Source organism: Talpa europaea, assembly GCF_964194135.1.
Source record: "Talpa europaea genome assembly, chromosome: 7".
NCBI lineage: Eukaryota > Metazoa > Chordata > Mammalia > Eulipotyphla > Talpidae > Talpa > Talpa europaea.
This window is the reverse complement of record NC_140074.1, coordinates 80,742,042-80,769,237: the sequence shown is the minus strand read 5'-3', so window position 1 is coordinate 80,769,237 and position 27,196 is coordinate 80,742,042. Positions and strand designations below refer to the sequence as shown.

The 27,196-nt window shown below is 45.3% G+C and overlaps 1 protein-coding gene across 2 annotated transcripts in view; it reads right to left on the bottom strand.

The window, feature by feature from the left end:
* ASIC2 (acid sensing ion channel subunit 2) overlaps nt 1–27,196 on the bottom strand; it is a gene marked incomplete at both ends in the record, with an annotated part of 1,051,485 nt that overhangs the window by 31,765 nt on the left and 992,524 nt on the right. The gene's annotated exons all lie outside the window — the stretch shown is intronic.

Below are 27,196 nucleotides of genomic sequence, written 5' to 3'. Positions count from 1 at the left end.
GCAGGTGGAAGGCTCAGCATCTCCTCAGGACAGATTGGCCCAGGCACAGGAGGTAGGACACCATCTGTGCTCAGTGACTTCCCCTGCCTATCTGGGGTCTTTGGATCAGGGAGGCTGGGCAAATCCTGCCCACTGAGCTCCAGAAAGTGTCCAGGGCACCTTCATGAAGATGTCATGTGCTAAACTGTGAATCCACCACACAGATAAACTAAGGTAGTGTGGCAGAGACCACAGTGCTCCAGTATTGGGAATCTCATCTTTTTCTTGGGATGGATGCCTTTTACAACCCCTTTTGGCTCTGGGTGGGGTATGTGGCTATTTCTCACCAATCAGATACAGGTAGAAGTGATCTCTTTGGTGGAGATGGGTAAGAGTAGATGTGTTCTCTCTTCCCTCACCTGATGACTGCAGAGAGATGAATCTAAAAACCAGAGGACAAAGCCATAAGATGGGAGAATCCTGGATCCCTGAATGACTGCGTGGACTAGTGCTTCTGTATGGCAACATGAGTGAGGACTAAACTTTTATTATGTCAAACCACTCAGATATAAGGTTTAGCTTCTTCTGTCTACTACAAGCAGAGCTTTCTTGAACAGAACTTAAATTCTCAAACTTAAGGAGATGTCAAGAGGCCGTTCATCCTGAGTTAGCAGGGTGGCTTATACTAAACAGATAGTATATTATAACTCATCTCTGATAGCTGTTGTATGGATGTTCAATTTATAACTTGAAGAATATTGGCTGTATAGTCAGATTCCATCTCCTCAAGTCAATGCAACTGTCCCCTGTTGACAAGTTGAGACCGTTATCAGCTCCTTCCTAGACTGCTGCAATAGTCTCTTAACTGCACCCCTCCATGCTTTCCATGTACCCCCTGCCAAGGTGACTCTCCTAACATTCAGACTCAATCATGTCACCATCTTGTGCAATATGATTCAAATTCTCCTCTTTTTTTTTTTTTTTTTTTTTTTTTTAGAAGATCCTCCATAATCTGTCCTCCTGTCTCCCTCTCCTCTGCCTCCAAACCTTCAGGCTCTCATAGCGTCTCCACTTTTGTTTTTGAGGAATTCTTTGGGCACGTTGGGTTTGTTCTTCCTGCTTCTCAGTCTGCAACAATCTACTCAGTTTTTAAGGCTCTGCCAAGAAGATTTCTCCATCCCTTCCTGCTTCTGGATCCTGGTGTCCAGGCTTGCATTTTACCCCAGCATTTACAACACCTATTGTAGTTATTAGCTAATGTGCCTGCCTCCCACTAGCCTTCAAACTTTTGGGGAGGGAGATGGGGGACTGATTTCTCTTCCCCAGGGCTGGCACATAGCTGGCAAGTCTGACTAAATCCCCAGCTCAGTGGTTGACAAGCTAGTTATCCAGACAACCTTCCCTCCCTGGTCCTCACTTTCTCCATAAGTAAAACCAGAAGGTTGCTTGGCAAGGGCTAGTCCTTGTTGATCTCTCCCAGGGCTTTTGCAGCTTTAGCATTCAAGGATTCCATGATTTTACCACTAACATAGTGCAGTCATGTGAGGGAAATCAATACTCAGAATTTCTCTGGAGCTGTGTCTGTGCGTGTCACAATTCTTCAGAAGACTGTCCTCGGGGGTGCCTGTGGCTTTCAGCTTTGCCTGACGCCAGAAAGAATTTATCATTTCAGGAAAGCTTATGGTGCAGGTTTAGCAAATGTGGCATCTCGGGTGTTCCAGCGCTTCATTTATCAAGCAAACATGGCTTCGTTATTTAGACTTCAGTCACTTGGCTCATAAACTAGCACTCCGATATAAAAACTGGGGTAAGATGTCCTCTTTTATTGATGCCAGTGAGAAATGGGCATGATCAATTATGCCTTGGCATGGGAAGAAAGGCCATTTGCAGGCTTGCAATGTGTTACCCAGATGCTCAGACTTTAGGGCAAGTGTGTGTGACAGGAGAAATTCTCAGCACACTTATGCCGCGCCAATGGTAGCCAGGGTGTGCTGCCATCCTTGGCTGTGTGGCCTCGGGCAAGCTCCCTCCCCTCCAGGAGCCCCTATGAGCTCCAGGCTCTGGCTCTTCTATCTGCATTTCCCAGGGCAGTGGTATCAGGGCTGTTGTGGCGGGTTAGCCTCTCTCTCGGCATGCCAAGAATACAGAGCAGGAGGGGCAGTTCTGTCTGGTGGAGTTATATCTGTAGGCTTAAAAAAGCCAAAGACAGTGAGAATTCAGTAGCTGTTTTATGGAGCTGTAAGCCACTGGCAGGCTCAGGCGCTAGAGTAACTATTTGTCTAATTAGTGCACGGATGGATGGATGGAGAATGGATGCATGGAAGGATGGAAGAATTTGGAAGCTTCCAAATGCCTGGTCTTGGGCATGTAGGATTTAGCCACTATGGCTACGGGTGGAGGAATTCTTTGGGCACCCCCATTCTTTAGACTCACCCAATTTTGACTCCAGTGAAGCTCCTCACCTATTATTTAGCTCAGTGGCCACCTTTTCCTCTCCCACCCCACGATGTTCATTCTTCAAGTCCCTTCTGGTTTCCTAAAGGCCTCTGGGGTCAGCCAGTGTTTTGAGGAGCTCCCTGCTCCCCTGTCTACTTGACATTCCTATGTCATGTCTGTTTGCTAATTTGCATCTCAAGTCTTGCCTCCTCCAGGACGCTTTCCTGGCTCATCCTTCTACTCTCCCTTTTTTGACTCTTGCATCACTTCCCATCTGATCTCTTGGTGCTTTGTGCACTCAGTCCTGTGCTGCATTTTTCTTTCTATGACATGATGTCTTTTTATCTGTCCCAAAGGCCTCAGGGATTTTGGTGACAGAGACGGTCTGAGGGTTCCTTATGACCCAGCTTTACCCAATGCAGGGCACCCAAAGTATTTATGTCTGACATCATACCAGAAGTTGGGAGGAGCTAACATCTAGGTTAAAGTCCAGATTCCTAACTTGTCCCTTTTCTGGGGCTGTTCAGGATGCCTGGGATGACTTTTCTCCCAGCTGATGCTGACCGCTGACTTCCCTGGCCCCCAAGTTTGAGTGAGGACCCCCTACTCAGGACTCCCAAGCATCCCAAGGTTCTTCTCTCCAAGTGCTTCCCCAACACATTCCCAACTGGCTTACATGTTGCCTGGCCTCCTTCACCAGACTTTGAGCTCCCCATGGGTGAGACCCCATAAGCTCCTATGAGTTCCCAAGATGTGCTGAAGCTCGGTAACTATTTTTCTAATTAATGGATGGATGGATGGATGGAAGATGAATGCATGGAAGGATGGAAGAATGGAAATATGGTGGGCCTTGAGGAGTTCTACTGGGCCAGAAATAGGAGAACACAAGGAAATTCAGGTGGAAAGTTGATGTCCAGGAGCAGGGATGAGGCACCAGGACTAGGATGGGTGTCAGGGTTTCTGTGAGGTGATGGGGGTCTCTTGGTGATTCCCAGGGTGAGATGCAGGAAGGAGAGGGGCAGAACAGGTATCAGTAGTTGGCAATGAGGGATGGGGGAGGTGGCAGGTGCTCATCCAGGCCCAGCCCTAATTCAGCGTCCTAAGAGGATCTGGCTGCCACTGTTCACCTGCTCCACTCTGCCCTGGCTCTTAAAGGCTCCAGCATGTGCCTAGAGCCTCTCAGGGTCTTTCTTCCTATTTCAGGCTTTGAACAAGGCACTCTTCACAGTGTATGCAGCAGGAAATGAAAGGGGCCCCAAAGAGGTTCTTACTTACAGTGAGACTCTGCCTGAGTGTTCCAGAGAGAGAGAGAGAGAGAGAGAGAGAGAGAGAGAGAGAGAGAGAGAGAGAGAGTGGTACATTTGGTGGAGGGGGAGTGTGAACTATAACAATGTTTTTCAAACTTTAATGGGTCTAGAATCACTGGGGGATGCTGTTACAACACAGATTCTTGCAGGCTTGCGGGGCCATGGACTCTGCATTTCTGACCACCCCAGCCAGTGTTCTGCCCTTTCGGTGTTGCCACTGCTGCCCCGTGGAAACTACTGACTGGCACAGCCTAGCAGCTTGGTATGTAAACAGTGATGGTGAAGGAGATCTGGACTGCAGGCCACGGAAGCATAGAATCATGGATTTTAAAAATGTTTGAGTTGAAGGAACACGGGATATGGGCAAATCTCATCAAAGCACCTCACAAAGCCAGCTGTTGTGATACATGCCACTATTTTGCACACTGCTTAGCAAAGAAAATACCCTTCGAATTAACAGTGAGAAGCCATGGATGGTAAGACCCACTTCAATTTCAGTGAGAATAAAGGTGTGACCAAGTTGATGGCATGGGGGGGTGGGTGGTCTGCTTTAACCCCTTCCCTTCCTGACATAGGAGGCTGCTTGGTCTGCAGGGGGCTGGACTGAGACTTGCTGGCTTCATGGCCTCTGAGGCTTGAGCAGGTGCTGGGGAGCATCATCAGCCTGTGAAGGAAGGTTTCCCTGCAATCACTGGGTGACTGGGGTGAGGGTGGTCCTCTGAGATTCCTGGCTCAGTCCCACGCTCCTGGCTGAGCACCGAGGAGGCCCTTCCTGTCCCTTAGCAGACTATTTCTGCTAAGAAGCCTCAAGTCCAGGGCTTCTGCTGTTTGATTTTACATTCAGAACACCCCTTCCTTTCTGTCCAGGAAATTCCTAAGTTAAATTGGATCTCAGATGGCACAGTTTGAACCTTCTTGCCCTTGGCCTCGCTTCGTGGGAATCAGAAGAAAAACGGTTACTCCATTTTCTCTCCATTCTGTCTCCTCCATGATAAATGGTAGAATTAATTGAATAGCAGAACTGGATCACCCAGGGCAGTGGTTCTCAACCCACATTCTGCATCAGAATTTCCCAAGGGAGCTTCATGAACCACAGACATCCTGGTCTCACCCCAGAGACGAGGGTTCAGCTGATGTGGTGTGGCCCCAAATATCTGTATTTTTCAAAAGCCCCATGGAGGCTTCTGAACCTATATCTAGGTTGAGAACCATTAATCTGGTCCAATCTATTTGACAGGTGGGAAAACTGAGGGCCAGAAAGACCATGTAATTTGCCTGGAGTTGTGCAGCTGGCTGCAGGCAGGTAGACTTCAGTTCTCTGGATTCTCTCTGGATTCCTCAGAGCTCTAAGTAGCTACTTCACTGAATCTTTCTCATAGGCAACAGATCCCATGGGTACAGAGGTGTGTGTTTATTTATGTGTGTGTGTGTGTGTTGGGAAATCCAGGCAGAAATTAATGAACGACATAATTAGAACTTGGAAGGGAGTTGAAGTAAATATATCTCAAGTTAAAAATGGACGTGCCTAATGTTGTTTGCCCTATTATCCCTCCTGACAGTTCAGGGTGGGGTGTCAAGCTGCCTTGTAGCCCCCTACATGGGATTCAGCCCCTTGGGGGATGTGCACATCATCAGGACTCATAGGCCTTATTTCCCAGCCTTCAGGTCATGCTCAGGGCTATCTGTGGGTCCTGTCCTCTTCCCTGTGCTCCTCTATCAGACAACCTGATGTCCCCTCCATCACCTGCAGGATGTTTGGGGCTGAGTGGCCTGGGCTGCTCTATAAAGTTTACAGACCAATAAATAATTCATCAGGAACCAATCAATCCCTATCAGGGATTAATGGACAGAATAGGCTGTAACATTATGTAGGAATGAAATACCCCATTGACTGGTGTCTTTACGCAGGTGCGCAGCTATCCTCGAGAGGAGCTGAGTGTGTTTGCAACCCTTTTCCAGCTGCCATGAGTTTCCTTCTGATACTGGAAAGCTGCTGACCATCTGTTGAGAGGCCCAGGCCACATCGTGCTTGGTGTCTCTGGATGTTGCCCTTGCCTGTTGGCTTACCCCTACCTCAATGGCCCCTGGGAATGTGTGTATGTAAGGAGGGGGGAAAGGGTCAGAGGGCTCAAGAGTGAGGGCTGTTCGCTGTATAACTGAGGGCTCTCTCTGGGCATCTAATGGTAAGTGGGTCTTTGGTCTTTCAGTGGTTTTCCAACTTTGGGTACATTTGCATTATTGGGAGACCTGTTAGAACAGCAGATATCTGGGCCCACCTTCAGAGAGTCTGATGCTGCCTGCTTGCTATCTGCTTTTGACACACACTGAAGTTGGTGAATGAGTAGCTTAAAAAAATTCCATACTCTATACAGGGGTGAGGGGAGCAGTGACACCATCTCTCTGGAGACCCTGATTCCTCAATTATCTATCAAGGACAAGATCTATAATAGATGGCCTTTAGTTTCGTTCTAGCTCTCTGCACTTGCTGTTTCCCTACTTAGCTGAGAGGTGGGCATGAAGTGGTAGCTGGAAGCCAAGAAGGAAGAGGCATGGAAGCTTAAAATGCTGAATACAGTGTGTTTGTTCAGCCCTGCTGGCTTCATTGTAATGACGACTGCCAAACCCCAGCACAGGAGGTTTTACCGGGAGGAGGAACCATATGCCTCTCTGGAATTACCCTCAGGAGAGAGGAAGATCTTTTCTAGGCTATCGAACTGCATGGATTGGCCCCTGTCATGGTGTCATCTCCAGGGCTGACTCACGGTGCCCAGGCCTAGAGGGCTGTGCTGAGGTCCTCAGTGATTAGGTTAGCCCAGTTGTACAGCTGTGGGCAGCTCAGCTATAGGGCCTCTGAGTCAGCACAGTCTTAACTGGAAGTGGAGTTGGAGGAGAGAGGACAGAGGCTGTCCCTGCCCAGATTGAGAATGGAGAGGTCATACTTCCTTTTCCCCACCTGAGTGTTCCAGTAAAGCTAAGCCAACATCACATTTTTAAATTGATATAGCCTGTCTGAAAGGGAATACATAAAGTTTATTGGCCTATGAAAACCTTTCAGGGAACTATGCTGGGATGCCTTCTCTAGAGTCATGAAGGTCTTGTTCCATGAAATTAATAGGAAATTTCATTTTTGACCAGTAAATCATATGGCAGGTAGGTAGGGAGGCCTGTCAACCAAGGCACAGAGGTGAGCAGACACTCAGGCCTCATTAACGGGCCCAAAATGGAACTCGGGCCTCTTTTCTTGAAGCATAGTGGTGTGGCTGGTTGGTAATAGCTGGGAGATTTGTTTGGTTAAGAGTAGATTTCTATGTGCTATTTTTTAGCAAGCACACCTGTTGTGTTTCTAGAGTGATTGAAAAAATCTTTATTATACTAATTTACATGCAGTACTTTTATCTGTTTTTCTTCTCCTAAGAAGTCAGAAAACATCTTTTTGCCTCTTGCTATCACTTTTCTTTGACACAGTCCAATCCATGATAAAGCTTTAATGTTGCCAGGCCCTATTTTTTCTTGTCTGTGGCTGTCAGTTATCTAGTAACTGTGCATTTTCCTTTGGTCTTTCCTGTCTTTCATTTTTTTTGCATGAAAATCTTTCAAGAGTCTTACAAACGCTTTTTTTCCTTCACTCAGAAATCTCATCCTCTTAGAAACTAGCTTAAGAACTAAAGTTAGCCTAAGAGAACAATCTTAAAGCTCTGTGAACAAAGATGTTCAACAGAGTATTATTTACAACAGAAAAAACAGATAAAGCAATCCAAGTGTTCAACAATAGAGAAGAGATAAGTAAATTACAGGTCCATTTGATAGAAATATTATGCAGCCATTAAAATGATGGGTATAGAGAGAACAAATGAACAAGGAGAAAATGTACCCAACAGTATGTTAAGAGAGGAGACACACCTTCTTATATGGTATGATTCTGACTATTAAAAAAACCACAACAAAAACCCAAGCCTGAGAAATCTATATGCAGAAAAAGAAATCTGAAAAGATATTACAAACTCAGGATGTCTTTTAGTGGTGAAACTGATTCACTCTGTCTATTCTAAATTGACAATGGTGCACATGTAGAACTTCTGTGAAGGAAAGGTGATAATCCTTTGCAGAGACTGTAGACAGTGATGAAGTAGGGAACTAAAGGAGGACTTGGGCTCAAATTAGAACCTATTACTTAAAAAATTGGCAGGTTAAGTCCTCACTGTGTGAGTTTCCTCACATGAAAAATGGGGACAGGGCTGTTTGGGGGTTAAATGAATTTACTAAAATTAATAGCGCCTAGTGGGAGCTCTGTGTCTGTTAAAAATGATTGAATGCATTACTATTAATTAAATGATACCTGGAGGAAGGATAGGGGGCGACTTCCATCCCCACCTTCCATGTATGACCATATATGTATTCATTTATCCAATCTACATTGATGAAGTGTCTACCATGTGCAAGAAATGGCAGTAAGGCAATGGCTTCTGTCATTAACATCAGCCTAAAGGGCATAACATGCTGAAGAGAGAGAATGGAAATTGGAGAGGAATTGGGCTCTGCAACTGAAAGAATGAAAAGTGAAATAAAATAAAATAAAACCCTATTATTGGATTTTTTAAATGTTTATTCTGTTTGACTCTCACGACAGACCTTTGAAATTGGGATGCTTTTCATTCCACTTTGGCAGATGAGGCCAGAGAGATGAAGGCCTTCATTCAAGATGCCCCAGGCTGGCACGACGCTAAAGCACAAGCCAATTCACCTCCCACCCGTAACAGGAGACTGCGTCACTTGGCCCTGCTCCACCACACATGGCCCCCATACCATCTTCCCAGGCAGGATTTCCTCTGGGGCCCAGTGTTTTCACAGTGGGAACTGCTGTCCTCATTCAGAGAGTTGATGGATTTATTGCTCAGGGGCAGTAAAGAACCTCTATTTAGGGGTGGGGAGTTATTAGTGAGCCACTGGGGAAGATGACTGGCTCTGACAATGTACTGCCAGCTCTGGCATGTATGGTGGGCAGAGTCTCACCCCACTTATAGGTACCAGCATCTTGGACCCCTGAGAGATCTAATATTTATTCATCAGGTATATATAATAGTAGGGCTGTGGGGTACTAACCTGGAGCTGGGCTTGAGCTGGAGGGTGAAGGGTGTTCTCGGGGTCACTTTAAGAGACTAGACACATAAATACTAAGGGTTTCAGGCTGAAAACTCAGGGCCGTTTAACAAGAAAGGGGGAGCCTGGCAGTCCTCTCCTTTTATATCAAATCCAACTTGGCCACTTTATAGATGAACAAACTGAAGACACAGAAAGGGAAAATGACTCTCGCAAGGTCACACAGCCATGCTCATCAGGCTGTTACTTCAGGATGAAGGAAATCAGGGTAGGCTTTTGGAGGCGGTGAGCTGCCTGCTCATCAGAAAACCTTGACTTAGAAGGTTGAAGCCCAATCATTCATTCAACAAAAATTTGTTAGGTGCTTCCTAGGGAACCAGGTCCTCTATTGGGCATACAAATAGGAGGGATATGGGAGTGCCCTCAAGGCACTTAGTATAGGTGGAGGGCAGAGATTAAGGAGATGGGAAAGCACAGGCTGGTAAGTGCTCCCTTGGCAATGGGTTAGAGTTTGGGGACTTTGGGAAGTAAATTTGAGGCTGCAAAATAATGGCTGTATTACCAAGCAGACCTGGAAGAAGGGCGCCACAGAAGGTGGGAATGGCATGAGGAAAAGCCCAGAATCTTGAGTGCCGCAACTGGGGGGGGGGGGCGGTCAACAAGCCATTTATGATGGCTGACCTATAGCATTCTTGGGGGTAAGTGAAGGGGCCGGGTCATAGCTGGGGTAGTCATGGGCAAAGGTTGGAAGATGGGAGGTCTGCTGTCAAGGAGAGATTAGCATCTAGGAGTCAAGCAACTTGTGTGTGCCAATGACTCCAATGCAGAAAGTGCTAAGAGCCACAAAGGTCTTCAGAGCAGACCTCATCACCAGAGCTCAGAGCTTCTGAGCAACTTTCCTAGTGGAGGGAGCATTTGAAGTGAGCTTGAAAAGAAGTGTTGGGCTTGTACATGAGGAGTGGGAGGAGAAGGAATTCTGAAAAATGGAAATAGAGCCAACTCAGGTTAGGAGTCAGGAAGCTGGGAGCCCAGTGAGTGACTGTTTGACAGAGCATCTCATGAGGTATGAACTCTGATCACAGCAGGTCTTGAACTTTGCCACCATGAAACCACACTTTATTTTATAGTCAACAAGGAGCCGTGGAAGGTGCTGGAGTGAGGGTAGGGTAAGTTCAGGGATTGCTGTGAAGTCTGACTTTCTAGGATGTCTCAGTTGTCTCAGACATGCTTTGAAACTCCCATCAGGGCCAGGAGAGGCAGAAACACTAAAAAGTCAGAAAGGAGGAAAAGTGAATCCTCAGGCTTAATGTTTAGAGAGGGAGGGGAGGGAGGTGGACCACATGAGACCAATTACACCTAGAAAGCCACTTCCAGCCCTGGCATTTGGGAGTCACTTCTTTAATACCCCATTGAAAGGTTATTTTTGAAAATCCTTCAACCTCTATGGAGAAGTCTGAGTCCAAAACAAGGGAGGATTAATTAGATGCATTTGCAGCAAGATGCTTGGGGGACAGAAGGTGATGCAAGACCTGCCTCTGATCTGCAAGGGGCCAGCACATAGGGAGATCAAGCAAGGACCCTTGTTTGCTCAGACAACCCAGGACAAGGGCAGGATGAATCCTGGCAAGTGAACACCTCTGTGCATGGCTGTGGTTTCTGGGGGACTGATGGGGATGGGTGAGGGTGACCAAGAGGGATGCAGGGCTACAGTAAGCAATTATTCCAGTTTTACATCAAAATTCCCACTCACAGGACACTCCTCAGTCATAGACAAGCCAGATGGCTGGTGACCGCAGCCCCTGGAGGCTCCAGAAAGAAGTGGCTGTGAATTTGAGTCATGCAGCACCACCAAGTCCTGAGTGGTTGACTTTATTGGCATAAAGTTATTACTCATTTTCTCTGCATTATTACCTCTTTTATATCTATTGAATCTGTACTGATGTTACATCTCCTCTTATTAATAATGATAACTTGTGTGTTTCGTCTTTTTTTTCCTAATCATCATTCTGGCTACAGGTTTATCAGTTACATTAAAAAAAAAAAAGTCTTTTGGCTTCATTGTTTTCCTCTGCTTTTATGTTTAATTGATTTCTATTCTGATCTTAATTATTTCCTTTCTTGTGATTTCTCTTTTTGTGTAATTTGCCCTTCTTTCCCTAGTTTATCAACGTGGAAGCTGAGGTCATTGGTTTGAGACTTTTCTTCTTTTTCTAATATCAGGATTTAATTCTATAAATTTCATTTAGTACTGCTCCAGTGGCATCCGCAGATTTTTATATGCTAGACTTCCATTTTTATTTAGTTCGAAATACTTTCTAATTTCCCTTTTCATTTCTTTTTTTATTGATGGATTACTGAGAACTGTGTTATTTAGCTTCAAACTACTTGTGGGATTTTCAGGTATCTTTCTGTTATTGATTTTTAATTTAACTCCATTATAGTCAGAGAACATAGTTTGTATGACTTGAATCCTTTTAACTTTATTGGAGTTTGTTTTATGACCCAGAAAATGGTTTATCTTGGCAAATGTTCTGTGTGTACTTTTAGAGAATGTATATTTTACCATTATTGCAGGAAGTTTTGTATAAATGTCCATTAAATCAGTCTGCTTGATAGTGTTATTTAAATCTATATCTTTTCTATTTTCTGTCTACTTGTTCTATCACTTCTTGAGAGAGCGGTTTTGAAATCCCCAACTATTTTTCTTTGCAGTTCCATCACCTTTTGCTTTGTGTATTTTTGAAGCTCTGTGGTTAGGCGCATACATATTTAGGATTGTTCTGTTGAGCGAATTGATCTTTTCAGCACTATGACATGGACTTCTTTATCCCAGGTGATGCTATTAGATCTGAAAACTACTTTTTCTGAATTTAGTATAACTGTACCATTCTTTCTCTTGATTAGTGTACTCATGTGTGTATCTATTTCCATACTTTAAACTAGTTTCTGTCTTTATATTTAAAGTACATTTTAAAAACCAGCATACAGTTGGGACTTACTTTTTTTCCCCAGTTTGATAATCTACCTTTTAATTGTTGTGTTTAAATTCTTCGTGGGTTTCTCTGGTAGCCTAGGAGGTTAAGTCTCAGTGCTATCACCACTATAGCCTGAGTTTGATCCCCTGCCACATATGGCACAGCAGACCTCTCCTGTCTCACACACTGTTCCCCTTAGCAGTGTATTTCAGTAAATCTGCCTGTTCTGCTCCCTAGTCAGTCTCTGGTGAATCCTTTCATCCCCCACACCTCTAGCCTATACCCCAGCTCTTCCATGCAAAAAAAAAAAAGAATCCTCATTTGATCTGATGATGTGTTAGGTTTAAGTCCATCATCTTGCTATATGTGTAACATTTGTTCTCAGTTTGTCTTTCCTCATTTTCTGTCTTCTGTTAGACTATTGATATATTTTGTGTCTCCTTTTCATATCCTTTGTGGGATTATTAGCTATAAATTTTTGTTTTGATACTTCTAATGATGGTTGTAGGGCTTACGGCAATAACTCTCTAACTTGCCACTATCTCTTTTCAACTGATAACACTCTGTGTATGGTGCAAGAATCTTAAAATGTATTCTTCCACTTCTCTCTTGGCTTTTATGCGATTGCTGCCATTCATTTTTTTTTTTTTAAATAGAGGCATGTTTTATTTATTTATTTATTTATTTGTTTGTTTATACAAGCACTGGGTACAGTCAGAAGCTCGGGAGGGTGAGAGAATCCACCAGAGCCAGAGCGGGGAGCAGAGCAGGCAGAAGGACCGAAGTACACTGCTGAGGGGAGCAGCGGGTGGCAGAAGAGGTCTGCGCGCCATGTGGGACCCTCCTCAGGTGGCCGGGGAGCAGCCGGGGATCGAACCGGCGTGGCAGAGGCCACGGGCAGCTTTGCAACCCAGCGCTCAACCGCTGCGCCACCGGGGAAGCCCTGCTGCCATTCATTTTACTGACACATGTAATAAAATTCACAATTTTTGGTTATTATTTTAGCAGTCAGTTTCTTTTACATAAATGTAAGTAGAAAGATGGGCCTCCCCTGTGGCGCAGCGGTTGAGCGCTGGGTTACGAAGCTGCCCGCGGCCTCTTCAGCGCCGGTTCGATCCCCGGCTGCTCCCCGGCCACCGGAGGAGGGTCCCACATGGCGCGCAGACCTCTCCTGCCGCCCGCTGCTCCCCTCAGCAGTGTACTTCGGTCCTTCTGCCTGCTCTGCTCCCCGCTCTAGCTCTGGTGAATTCTCCCACCCTCCCGCGCTTCTGACTGTACCCAATGCATGTATAAACAAAACAAACAAACAAATAAATAAATAAAAGCATGCCTCTATTAAAAAAAAATTAAAAAAAAATGTAAGTAGAAAGAAAATATTTACAGTGTAGCTACCACTTTTGGTAACTGCATTCCCTTTATGCGGACCAATATTTCTATTTGATGTCATTTTCTTTTTGCTTAAAGGACCTTCCTTAATTTCTCTTGGAATACAGATCTTTTGGAATTTCAGCTTTTATAGGTCTATAAAAGTCTTTATTTTGCAAGATATTTTCCACTGGGTGAACAGTTCTAGATTGACACTTCCCCCTTCTTTCAGTATTTGAAAGAAATTCCTGTATTGTTCTCTCACTTGCGTAGTTTCTGATGAGAAATCTGCTTTGATCTTTATTTTTGTGTCTCTTTGGGTAATGAGTTGTTTTTCTCTGGATGCTTTCAGAATTTTCTCAATCATAGTTTCAAGCTGTTTTGGTTTAGTACTCTTCATGTTTCTTGGGGTTGGGGTTCACTGAGCATTTTGAACCTATGTGTTTATAATTTTCATTGGATTTTGAAAGGATTTGACCATCATTTCCTCACCTTTTTTTTTTTTTTTTTGCCTCTTCCCTTTCTTCAAAAACTCCAAATGCACATATGTAAGCTACTTGAAGTTGTTTCAAGGCTCATGGATACTTTTCATTTAACACATTACTTGTTTTTTTTGTGTGTGTTTCGTTACTACTTCCTTAAATCAACTAATATTTTGCTCTGAAATATTTGACTTACTGTTAATCCTTTACAGCACATTTTTCATCTTAGACACTGTAGCTTTTAGCTTTGCAAACTCAATTTGGTTTTATTTTTATTATATATCTCCTGTCCATATTTGAACATGTGGGATTTAGTTATAACTGTTTTAATGTCTTTGTTGGCCATTTATCACATGTGTTAGTTTTAGTGGATTGGTCATCTCATTATAAGTCCTGCTTTTCTACCTCTTTCCAGGAATGGTAATATTTGATTGGCTGCCAGATACTGTGAATTTTATGTTTTGGGTGTTGGATATTTTTGTGTTCCTGTAAATTTTCTCAAAATTTGTTCTGGACACATTTAAGTTGTTTGGAAATAGTTTGACACTTTGGGATTTTTAAAAAGATTTGTTAGGTAGAAGTAGAGCAGCTTTTAGTCTAAGACCAATTATTTCCCACTACTGATGCAAGATCCTGTGGCTCCTTCCCTCTGACCTGTGAATTACGAGAGCTTCTGCTATGACTGGTAGAAATAAGCACTATTCCCAGCTCTGTGTGAGAGCTGGATAGTGTTCCCTCTAGCCCTCTGGGGTCATTCTTTCCCTGGCCTTGAGTAATTTTCTCACATGTATCCCCCAAATAGAAATCTAATGAATTCTGAAGAGTTCCTCTATAGAACTTTTGAGTTCTCTGCAAATCTTTCCTCTTTAAAATTCTATCTTGTGGAGTCTAGCTGCCTTGGTCAACCTGGATTCCCTGCCCTGTGTTCTCAGCTCAAGCTGTCCATGGGTCTCCTTCTATGTGCTATATCCTGGAAACTCTCTGAAGGACATCTGCTGGGGCAGCCATAGGGGTCACCTTTTTTATTTTCTAGCTCTCTGGGGTCACTGTTCTTTGTCGCCTAATATTCATTGTCTCGAAAACTGTTGTTTCATATATTTTGTTCTTTTGGGGGATTGTTTTAGATGAGAGGGTAAACTCACTCTCTTAGTGCATCTTGGCCAAAATAGTAGTCAGAGCTTCTGCTGCCACCACCAGCCCAAGTCATCCCAACACCAGGCTAATTTCAGTACTAGGGGTCAAATGCTTTTCCCAAGTGAAAAGCAGATTCAAATCAGCAGTATCTGACTCTACAATAGGTATTGTCTTGCCATCCAGAAAAGGATGCTGTAGCTACTTCACAGTTAAAGTCCTTGCATAGTTATTAGCAAATCTGATTTTTTTTCAAGAGCCAAAGGAAATAAGTAGGCATTATTAGCTCATTTGACAGGTAGAGAGTCTGAGTCAAAAGAGGTATAGTGACCTGCCTGTGGCTATAGAGAGAGATGGCACAGTCAGGGCTACAAGCAAGGCCTCTGTCTAGTCTGCCACTGTATTTGCTGCTTTCTCTCCCTTGTGGCAAGACCACAGACAGGGAGCTCAGCTTTCATCCTTGATCTGTAATGACACAGGATGAATAACCCCATGTCCTGCGGGAAAACATGTGGGAAAGCAGAGCAGCAGAGATCCTGGTCCCAGGCAGAGCCTTGTGCTGCCTGGACGCATAGCAGGTACAGCGCGATCCGGTGGTTTTTGACTGTTGCCATGGTGTGTGGGCAAAATGAGAGTGTGTTTCCTTGGAAAATGTCAACAGTGACTCATCCTTATTTCTACAAGGACCGATTGAAGAAATGGGTAAGCTGGGAAACAGCCATCATAACAATGTTTGCTACCAATCAGGCAGTGGTTTACTCTCACGATAGTCTTCTTAAAAGCTTGTAAAATGAAGCAACATCGATCACATCTGAAGAGATGTTGACATTTGAAAAAGATGTGGAGCTTGGAAATGAATTCTTTTTAATCAAGGGTCTCATTTCCTCTTGGATACCGGGAATTTTGTTTATAAGCTGCAGGCCCTTTTGGTGGCCTGTGTACTCAGGTGCAGGATGGGCTGGTTGAAAGGCTTAGAACTGCATTTCTCACTACTAAGCCTTGATTCCCCATGTGTAAGCTGGGTACAGAGCAGTCGATCTTGCAAGGGGGTTGTGGTAGCGCTCTGGACGCGGCAACTGGTGCATGGGCCTCACTCATCCCCAGCGAGAGCAGAATGATGGAACCAACTGTGGTGGCCCTGCTCCATGAGGGGAATGGAATGCTCCTACATGCTCACAGGGATCTCCTGACAGGAGAGGATGCTCCTGGACATGATGCCGAGGGAGAAAAAGAGAAAACATCAGAGTCCCAGGAACAAACTGGACTAGAGATGATCAGATGATCATCTGGCTCCACCCAAAACCCTACTGACAGGGCACAGTGGCTGTGGACTTCGGGCGAGCAGGCGTGGTGAGGACGCGAAACCACGTGTGAATGTCTAACGGGATGGAGAGGACAGGGAGAAGAGGAGATGTCACCTGAGCCCTCTGAAGGGGAAGAGAGAGAGAGAGGAGGGAGTAGTGAGGTGGGGGAGAAAGAAAGGGAGGGAGAGAGGCACACGTGGAGTGAGAAGATAGGGGGCTCCTTGGGTCTGGGTTTCAGATGCCACATGAGGTGTTATTTTTGCTCTCCAGGGGCTCTTCTGCAGCCTCCAGTGACCAGGGCCCTTTCCTTGAGTGAGCCTCCAAGGCCACTTGCTTCTTGCAGCCCCAAGCCCGAACTAAGGCAGATGCAAACAGTCCAGTACATAGAGGGCAAAGAACAAGGAATGATACCAAAGGCACAACCATTCCTTCCTCTAAGTGTGTGTCTATGGGGGTGTCTATGTTTATTCCCCCCCCCCAATTTTTGCCCCCTCTTCCAATTTGCTACAACAAACATGTATTAAGATCTTCATGGAGACAGGGCGCAAAGGCAGGGCCACGGGACGGGTAGCGAATACTCCTGTCTCTTTTTCATATCCATGTTGGTCCTGCCCCTTTCTCCCTTCTTTTTTGGAGGTGCCCTGCCTGTCCTGAACACATGTCTGCATGAACCCTTCTCCCCTTTCCCCAGGCCCTCTAATAAGTTCTACCTGCCAAGCTGACCTTTTTCCCCTTGCACAAGGGGCTTCTGAGTGCTCAGGCCCATGGGGAGCTTTGTTCCATGTTTAAATTCCTCAGAACCTATCCAGTTCTCCTGGCAGGAATAACAATAGTATATCCAGGGCAATTGAAGGCAGTATTTAACATGGCTAGAGCCCTAGCTTTAGTGTCAAGCTAATCCCAGTTCCATGTTGTATCCCTTCCTAGCTGTGTGTCCTTGGGTAAGTTTCTGTCCTTCAGTTTTATTTTCTATACAATGATTTCCAAGTACTTCTACCTTCTTAGGCTAGGGAGGCACACCTGAAATAATGGGTATGATGCATTTAAAAAGGCTCTGGGTTTAATAAATATCAGTCATGATTCCTAGAGCATCTTTCCTGCAGCGTGATATGTCTTTTGTTCAATGTCTCCTCTGCTCCTCATACCAAGGTGGTAAATCTCAGGTTCCCTCCTTTGTCTGTCATCACCTTACACCAGATCTTCCCTGACCCTCCTACTGCTGCTTTGGGTCACAGAAGCAGCGGCTCTAGTGATGGGGCTGGCCTGGGGGCTTGGCCTCAAGAGTAGCCTGAACTTGGGGCTGAGTCTCTTCTTGCTTGGGGCTCCCTTCAAATATCTTTTGTGGAGGTTTTGGGGGGGCTCAGCCAGTTCATTTCAATTCATTAAACACCAGCTGAATACCTATAATATGCTGAGCACTGGGGTAGGTGCTCAGGGGCAAGTCTCTGACCCACAGAATACAGGGAACAAGTATAAACCTTGCAAGTAGGCTACCCATGGTCTTCTTGCTGAAGCAAGGAGATGTGTAAGCTGAGAGTGGGGGCCAAAGTGAGAGTGGGGACATCCTTATGTTTCAGTTCAGACATGGAGGGAAATGAGGTAGGGAAGAGGAGAGTGCAATTTTAGGAGGTAAGGAGTGGTAAAGGGCTGATGTCAATCAAGCCCAAACTAATCAACCCAACCCCATCTATTTCAATCTCATGCAACCCAGTGAGCTAATTAAACCCATCCTACCCAGACGGGGGACCATCGTGGTACCAGGCATGGTGCTCTTCAAGGATCTCTAGGAACTGTGTGTGCCCTCTGACCCCTGATCTAGGGGTGGAGGCACTTTTTTTTTTTAAACTAACTTCAAAAACAGACAAAAATCTTTAGGAAAGTTGCTTTCCTAAAAGTGAAACTTCAGAGCTACAAGTTTCTTCCCTATGACATCTGCATGGGCACAGCAGAAGCAGGGTTGGGGGAGGTTGTCTGCTGGGGAAGGTGTTGCAGGACCAATGTGGGTCTCTCCCCCCGATTGGAGGAAGTAGGCCTTCCCACACCCTCTGTCTGTTACATGTTGGGATCAGGCCGTAAAACATACTTGTAAATAGTTGCGTCATGCATATCCTTAAAAATTGCATATTAATGTGTGAAAACAAATGCATTCTTGTCATAAATTTTCCAGGGATCCAGAAAAAGTGAAGCTTCTTGCACACTCAGTTATGTTCCCTTTCTTTGAGCAACTCTCAGTATGGCATAATTTCCCAGGTTTTTTCTGTGTGATACTACGCACACAAGTGCATTTATAAACATGAAGTTTATTTAGCATGTGGGCATTTTTAATACAAACGGGACCATACCATGTGTATTTTTCTGTAACTTGCTTTTGACACTTGCCAATATGTTTTGGAAACTTCCCCCAAGGGACCTCCATTTCTTCCTGACTCACTTGAAATGTTTCAGGGGGGTGCATATGCATATGCATTTACCCTCAATTTAATCATCTTCCTATTGATGAATATTTAACTCATTTCTAAATTTTTGCTCACATAAACAGTGCTGCAAGAAGATCTTTATCTTCTTCTTGGAGTATGTGTGTAAGTATTTATTTAGGATAGATTCCAAGAAATGAAATTGTTAGATTGAAGGAGATGGATCCTATTTAATTTTAATGGATGCTGCTAAGGCCTCGCCCATCTTTCTAGCTCAAAGCTGCTTCCAATTTACTCTCTGCTCACAGCTGTCTCCTCTGCCCTCTCCAGAGATAGGTGGCTTTTTTGTTGGGGTCACATCCCTTCTGTTTACTCCTTTTGCTGTCCTCTTGGATCTCTACAGATCTTGGCCAAATCCCATCTGCCTGTCCTTTGTCACCCAGTTGTGTCTGTGGTCCCATTTTAAGGACTCTGAGAGCTATCTCAACACATAAAACAGTTGCAGTGAAGAGTGATGGTTCTCATTTCAGAATTTTTCTTTTTTTTGTTCCACAAAAGGATCAGCTGCAGGGTTTGGAGCAATGCATTAGCCAATGTTGGTTAAGTCTGCAATTCATTCGTTCCTTCATTCATTTTCCATGTTAGGTTCTGGTCTGATTGCTTCGGAGCCCTTGCGTTCAAAGTGCACACTCTCATTGGATGGAGCAAGAGGTGCAAATAACTCTTACAATTAGTAGAAGAGAGAATAGAGATGCTTCAGGGATAGAACAGTCTCGGATTAGCACTAAGACTGACCACAGTGAATGATTTCTGGACTCTCCAGTCCAATTGCCAGAGCAGAAACAAATGCAGCGGTTACTCTATCCCTGGGCAACAGTGGTTTTCAAGCTTGAGGGGAGAAGAGGAGAGACTTGCCAAGTCAGCCAGGTTTGCTCTCGTCAGCAGGACTTTTCATATTCATTCATTCAGGTTAATCTTGCTAAAAGATTTGTTTGTGATTATCTAACCTTCCAAGCTGGCAAGAAAATGATGAAATGGCTTTCAGCCTGCATATAGAATTACCCTCTACAGATTTTTTTTTTAGCCACTTATAAAAACCCCCATCAGAAACCAAGGCCACGCTGCTCAGAGTTCAGATAGCAATGTGCTCATGAATCAGAAGATAACATGGTGCTGGGTAGCAGGACCCAACCAAAGAATGTTCTGATTTATTAACTTGTCTTATTCTGAGTAAGATAAAGTAAGCGAGTCGATAGACATTAGGCCTCCTTTCCCTGCCTGGGTCTGAGGAGGAAATAAGCTATGGAGAGATAAGCCACTGGCTTCTCATCAGACCCAGTGCAGGGTGGGTCCAGGAGGAGCTAGCTCTGTCCTGATGACACTGCTGAGGTGGGCGCCACAAGAGGTCTAGACTTTGAACCCTGGATCAGGGCTTTTCTTCATGTACTCAAAGAGACGTTTTTTCTTTTTTTCACTCCAAGTGTTAAAGACTGTTTGATTTAGTTACATGTCTGAAGGCGAAGCAAAGCTTAAATGGACTGTAAATTATTGAAGTGAGCTCTCAGAACTCATCTACAACATTCCATCCATCCATCCGTCCATCCATCTAAGAATTATAAGAGCTGCCATCTTCCCTTAAGAAGTTTCCGGAATTCTGGGGGCAGGTTACACAGACATACAGCTCTTCATTTGTGATTGAGTGTTTGATTATTTGCCTCTCCTGTTAGACTGAAAGCTCTCACAACCAGACCAGTTTCTGTTCACCACTGCTCATGCCTAATCCGGTGCCTGATACATGGTAGATGTTTACTAAATGAAACAGTTAGCAGGAAATGGCGAAGGGTTGGGGTGGAAAGGCTCAAGACCTGTGTGGGGAGCAGTGTGTGGAATAGAAGGGACTCTTAAAGGGCTGTGACCTACACCCATTGGGCACGGAGATAATTGGAGCTAGGATGTGGAATCTGGACTTCATTCTCCAGAAGGGGAAAGACATTAGTGGGGTAGCAGCAGAGGAGTGACATGTTGCAGTAAGCTATTTTTCTATTACACATTCATTCATTTCATTCAATGCAATTCAAGCATCTTCTCTATGTCAGGCACCATATATAAAATACTGAGCTATAAAAAATAGAAATAAGATAGAATCATATCCTTGAAGAGCTCACAATCTGGTAGGGGAGATAGACCAGTAAACAGATGAAGAGGATGTGTAAATTGTATGCTAGAAATTCACACAGAACGCTCTGGGATGGACTTCTGGAGGATGTAATATTTGAGCTGAGTCTTGAATTAGGTGAAGAAAAGGTGGGAAGGGTGTTGCTGGCAGGGAGAGAGAGGGGAATGCGTGTCTGGGAATAACCACACAGATCAGTAGAGCGGTGCTTTGTGGAGGCTGGGGGAGTAGGGAGAGAGAGATGCTGAAAAGGCAGGCAGGGGCCAGAGCAGAAAAAGCTGTGAGGAGATTCCTGGGCTTCACAGTGTGGGTAATGAGAGAGGGAGATGCTCAGATTTGTCTCTTAGGAGGATCATGTGATTTAGAGAATGGATGGAAGAGCAGCAACTGGGGCAGCATGGAGCCCAGGGAACAGCGGCTGCTGTTCTCATCCAAGTAAGGCATCATGAAGGACTGAATTAAAGTGGTGTTTAGCATGGGGGATAATAATAGCTAGCATTTATTGGCCACTTACTGTATACCAAAAAAACACTGGAAGAGTAACTTACTCCTCTAGTTACTCTCGGAGATAGGAACCATCCTTGTCCCATTTTATAGATGAGAATGAGGCACAAAGTCACACACCTTGTGAATACAGGTTTGACTTAAGCCATTTACAGGGCTGGGGGACCCAAGGGGCATAGAAATATTGGGGTGCCACTGCGGGGATGGGGGAAGTGGATGAATTCATTTTGGAAGTTGTTTTGAGATGCCTGTGGGACCCCCAGAGGGGACATCTGGCAGCACCTGGACCGCTGGGTCTGGAGTCAGAGGAGTCGTGGGCTGGTAGTAGCAATCTGAAAGCCAGTGTGAAGGGTGAGCTTGTTCTAGGAGCCTGCAGGCTGGGAGAGGCCAGAAACAGCATCCCGGATCGCCCATCAACTAAGGGGAGACCAGAGAAGGAATGATGGATGAAGGGAACCGAGGCGGGACAGCTGGATGAGAAGAAACGCAGAGCAGAGTGGAGAAGTGCATTTTGGGGAGAGTGTGGACAGCCCACAGGCTGCTGAGAATCAGACAGGGTAGAGACTACAGTCAGGAAAGTCTTTGCCAACAAATTTGGGGTTCAGCCCCCAGAATTCATAGATGACCTTGATAGAGAGAAGCTTCAGTGCAGCGCTAGATGTGGTCTGGGAAGTGAAAGGGAGGTATGGAAGCAGAGGCCAGCAGGCCTAGAGGACTCTGTGGCAGGAAGGAGAGGAGAGGGATGGGCTGAAAGGAAGAAGGGGGCCAGGTGGGGTGATGGTATCTTCTCTTAAGCATATTGTGAAGTGGACTCACTCTGGGATTCTCCCCCAGAGCCGAGCACATTCTAGAACCCTTCTCCCTCCTCTACCTCCTGCCATCCCCTCTACCTTGATAAAAACAAGCTCTCATTATGTAGGAAGACCGTGAAACCATCTAGGGTTTTCAGATTTTTTTTATAAATACCCAGCAATGGCACTGCTGGATCATACAGGATTCCCATTTTTATTTTCCTAAGAACTCTCCATACCATTATGCATGGAGGCTGCACCAACTTGCACTACACTTGAATGAGAACTCTGTTTCCTTCACATCCTCACCAGGATTTGCTGTTTCCAATCTTTTTGCTATAGGCCATTCTCACTGGAGTGAGGTGACGCTGGAACATATGTGCATATGGAGGAATAAAAAATGTAACACCAAAATTAAAATAAAAAAAACATCGGGGATGTGAACATATTTCTACTTTAGAGGTGAATGGCAACAGGACATTTAGTAGATAAGCTAGTAGATGCTAAATTGACTCTTATTTTTATCTGTTTATGATGAAAAAGATACAGGTCATACCCTGTTGAGTATGGAGGGGATGGCCGCACAGTGGGCTACCCCGCCTTCTGGCGCCTCCAGGCTTCTGGTGCTTTCTGGTGGCTGCCATATTTATGAAGCTCCTGCTTTGGCAGTTTGGAAACTGCTGAGGCATGTGTAACAAATTCTCTCCCCTGCTTTGAGAAAAACAGCTGGGCAAGCCTCCATTAATATCCGCGAAGCACAAATATTAAGGAACATGGATCTGGCTGTCAGATTGACAAACGAGTCTTCTCTTTTGAAAGGCACTTGGAAACTTGAGAGGAGCTGTCAAAAGCAGGTGGGGTGGAGTGGGGTAGAGGGGGGTGCACTGTTTCTTGTTGTGAGCCACGGTGGGATTCCCTCCAAATGTGGGAAATGTGAGCCACCTACGCCCACGGCAAAGGTTTAGGCATCCGCGGGAGCCAACTGGATCCATGCATCCTGCCAATGACTTAATTGGGGCCAGTAGGACCCAGGCATTTGTATTTGCCTTTTTTTTTTTTTTTTACAGTACTTTAATATAGTAATGAACGTGATCATAAAATGTACAATTAAAAATTGGTACTATGCCTTTTTTTGTTGTTAAAACATTTCTTACTACTGGCCAGAACAATGACTGAATTTTGAAGGCATTTTGGGCAGCATAAGTAAAATATTGCTTAGCATCTAGGAAAAGAAACACCCAAGTTGGTGGGCAGCTCTCCATGCAGGGCAGGGCGGGATGATGGGCATTCTCAGGGCAGTTTGAGCACAGCTCAAGGGAGGGGCCAACATGGAGCCCAGATTGTAGAACTGGAGGCTTCTCATCCCAAAGGGCTGCAAACTGGTAGTGGAAGGGAGTTTTGGTGAGAATAGGAGACCCCTGGGCAGTGTTTTCTAACCCTGGGTCCCTCAGGGGTTTCTGAGAACACTCAAATACAAACCCCAGGTCCTGTTTCCCAGAGAATTTTACTGAACCATAAGGCTGGTGGCCAACTGACCACCCAGGGTCTCCAGGTTGATTTCCAGGTCTACCAAGAAGCACAGGCAGGGGGACTGGATACATGCGTGAACACATGAATAGACACTTAGAAAAGAGGAATTGTCACCAGGTTCTTTGAGGAGCAGGTGGGAGATGATGAAAAGTCTTCTGATCTCCAATCATGACTGGAGCCCACCAGGAGTACCAATCACCTTAAACGGGGGCACAGAGTCTGGCTGTGATGTCAGCCCCGAGGACAGTTGGTGACATGCCTTACCACGTGAATGCCCCAGCTTTGCACTTTCACATATATTCACTTAATTCTCCCCAATTTCCAGAGCTCTGCCCTGGCCCTCTCCTCTGTGCCATCCACTCTCAAGTACCCAGATGGCTTCCAGGTCTACAGCTCTAGCCTTGACCCCTTTCATGAGCTTTTGATTTGATTAGGGTCTTTAAGTATGCAGCCAGAAACGATACAGAGATCATCTATCACAGGCTGGCTTAACAGTCTCGGGGAGAAGGTGGAGGCCTCTCAGGGCAGATTTTAATGGGCATTTTGGCAGGGGTGGGTGGGGAGAGGCAGGGAGAGCATTAGAGTGCAGCTACTTGGGCACAGGGTGTAGATTTGAGCATTGGCGTGCACTCATTCTTTCAATAATCACATTTAGCCAGCTCATCTATGAGCCAGGCACTGGGGAGAGAGGATACCAAGATGCCCTCCTTGCTCTCAGGGCACTCCCTGGCCTGGGTGAAACCAGAGCTGATGGAGGCTGAAGAAGGCAGTTCCTAGGGGGCTGGTACAAGGATGCCATAGGGGAAAAGCAAGTCTCTGTCTCTCTTAAGAGTGTGACAAAATTACTGGAAAACCATCTTCATTCCGTGAGCACTCCAGGCCTGGAACCAGGTCTTGCTAATCTTCATTTTCCCACTGCAGTAAGTGCTTAATGAATATTTGTTGAAGGAATAAATGCATGTACAATGTGTTCTATAGAACAAGTAAAACTGCTCTGTGGGGACTGGCAGGGTAGATGGGAAGGGCTTCTTCAGCATATGAAAACAGAAATAGGCCCTTGCCAGGCAGATAAGACATGAAAAGGAGTCTGGGCAGAAGGAATGGTGGATGCAAATGCATGGAGCAAGAATCAGAGAGCATGGGGTGCTTGGTTGGTTCTCTACCACTGGAATGTAGGGTACATGCTGTTCAGCCACAGTGGATGATGATGTTGGAGAGGCTGGCAGGGGCTGGGCTGAATGGGGTCTTGGAAGCCATTCTAAGGGGTTCAGAATTTAGAAAATTGCAGGAAGCCCTGGAGTTGAAGGATTTTAAGTAGGGTAATGACATAACTACTATGTATGTAGACTGAAGAGGGGGCCTCACCAAGGAGCATGCTCAGAGCCTCTTTGCTAAAGTTAGGGCTGATATTTTCCCTGGCTCCTGTGACTCATGGGCAGGAGTCCAGAGCTGGGGAGGGGTTTATCTCATTCCTCCTTGCCACAATTCCCTAACAGCACTATGCCAGCTGGCACGAAGAAGGAAGTCAATAGCTGACAGAGCATGGAGCCAGTGCAAAGGTGCTGGCGCTGAACTTGCAGGTGACATCTGTGTCCTTGAGTCACACAGACAGGACCTCCCAGGTCATCAATGCTGAAGGCCTCTGAGGTCCTTTTACTCAGTTCTCCCATTCTGCAGTTGGGAAACTGAGGCCCAGCGAGGGGAGTGATTCACCAAGGACATGGGGCAGAAGAGGGACCAGAATGTAGGCGTCTGGCTCTCAGGTTGGTTTTCTCTCTACACATAGATCTGGATTCAAAGCTGAGCTCTGTTGCTTCCCTAGCTAAGCCACCTGAAGCAAGTTACTTAACTGAGCAGTTTGTTCTTCTGCAACCTGGAGATCACACTACCTCCTTTTCAGGGGGCTTGAGGGGGATAAATGAGGTAATGCATGTCATAAGTCTATAGCACAGTGCCCGGCAGGTAGTACGTGTTCAGTTAGTAGCAACTGAGTGCTGCAGTGCTCTAGGGTTCTGCTTGTGTTCTCAGCATGCTCCCCCACTCCCTCGCCCTGCTGGTTATAGTGCTGGGGTGGCGGAGAGGCTTCTACAACAGCCAGGATGGGTATTTCTCAGGTTGTCCATGAAGGCAGGGGCATACCTTGGCATAACTGGATTGAGGATAAATGCCCATTAAAAAAACAATCTTTGCCCAATAGTGTGTTGTTATTATGGATCATAAATTTCAAAAGATATTGAAAGATGTGTTTGTGCCTCTGTGTGTATGCAATTACCAGGCAAAAGGACTTTCCCCTTATAAAGGGGTTCACGGCAGGCAGCATTCCTTCAAATCACTGGTTCCTCTTAGGACCTCACTCAGGAATCAATTTCCTTAGCCTGATTCACACCAACTCATCAGGAAGGGACCTTCTGCTCCCCACAAACTTGTCACCCCTGGCCTTTTTGCAAGACTCCCTTGAGCTCTGAGTTGAACAGCCTAATCCTGGAATGGGAGCAGGGGAGCTCATTGACTGTGAGCTGCACCATGATTTTAGTGCCACCAAGAAAGAAAAGGCAGTGTCAATTGTCATTGGAAGATGCAACTGCAAAACAAATCCTGATTTCAGAAATATTCAAATGTGAAGAAATACATCTTGGAATCAATGAAAATGCAGTGTTGAGGAAGAGGATCAGCTGGTCAGGACAGTCCCTCAGCAGGATGAGAGCACACCAAAGGGGCCAATCCCCAAATTACCCCTGGCTTCACATGATTTCCTCATTATTTTTTCTTTGTGAAAGAAACCATTAACATGTAGGCTGTATGAAGACAGATTTTGGATCTGTCTTAGACCCATCACCCCGCTCATAGTAGGTGTTCAACAAATATGTGCTGCATGAATAACTAAGACAAAACCACATTATAAAACATTAGACAGACCCAAGGAGAAGAAATCATTCATGGCTCCTCCACTGTGGGTATTTTGGCTTATTTCCTTCAAATCCTATGAATACACTCTTTTATATACAAGTAAACATAATGTATTATTAGATTTAGCTCTGGGATGTGTTTTTGTATTTCCCTATTAATATGAATGAAATGATGAAATGAGATGATGCGGAAATGCTTTGAAGACTGTAAAATGTTTAACCAAATATCTTATTATTAGTTATAATAATCATAGCAATACTGATATGAATGAGGCTGAGTTTTGGAAAATATGCTTCAAGCAAACAATGAACTTGCCCCGGGAAGCTGGGGATGTGTTCTCTTCTGCATCCTGCTCGCCCTGGGGAGTCCTGCGCTTTCATATTGGAAGAGAGAGACTTCAGTGTTCTTAGAAGTCCTTGGCACTGACTTCCCACCCAGCCTCCCGCCACTCAGTGCCCTTGCTCTGTGCCCCAGGAGCAAATAGCCTTCCACGATCTGGTTTAGGACTACTTCAGAAGCAGAGCCTGTCCAACTTTTATTCTAGGCAACCAGGAGATGAGAGAAAGAAAGTTTCTGCAGGTCTTTTCCCTAGTCCCCTCAATTGAGAATTTGGAAGGTCTCCCTTTTAAGATGTGAAATCCATGTCAGACAAGAGGCTGTGTCAGTCCTTCCTCTCCTCGCTGGCATTGCTGAGCAGCAGTGCTGGCCATTGGGAGGGGGTGTCCCTTCCCAGGTGTCAAATCAGAACAGTGTGCAAGAAACCCCCACAAGGGGTTCGCTCCACTTAATTTCTTATAGGAG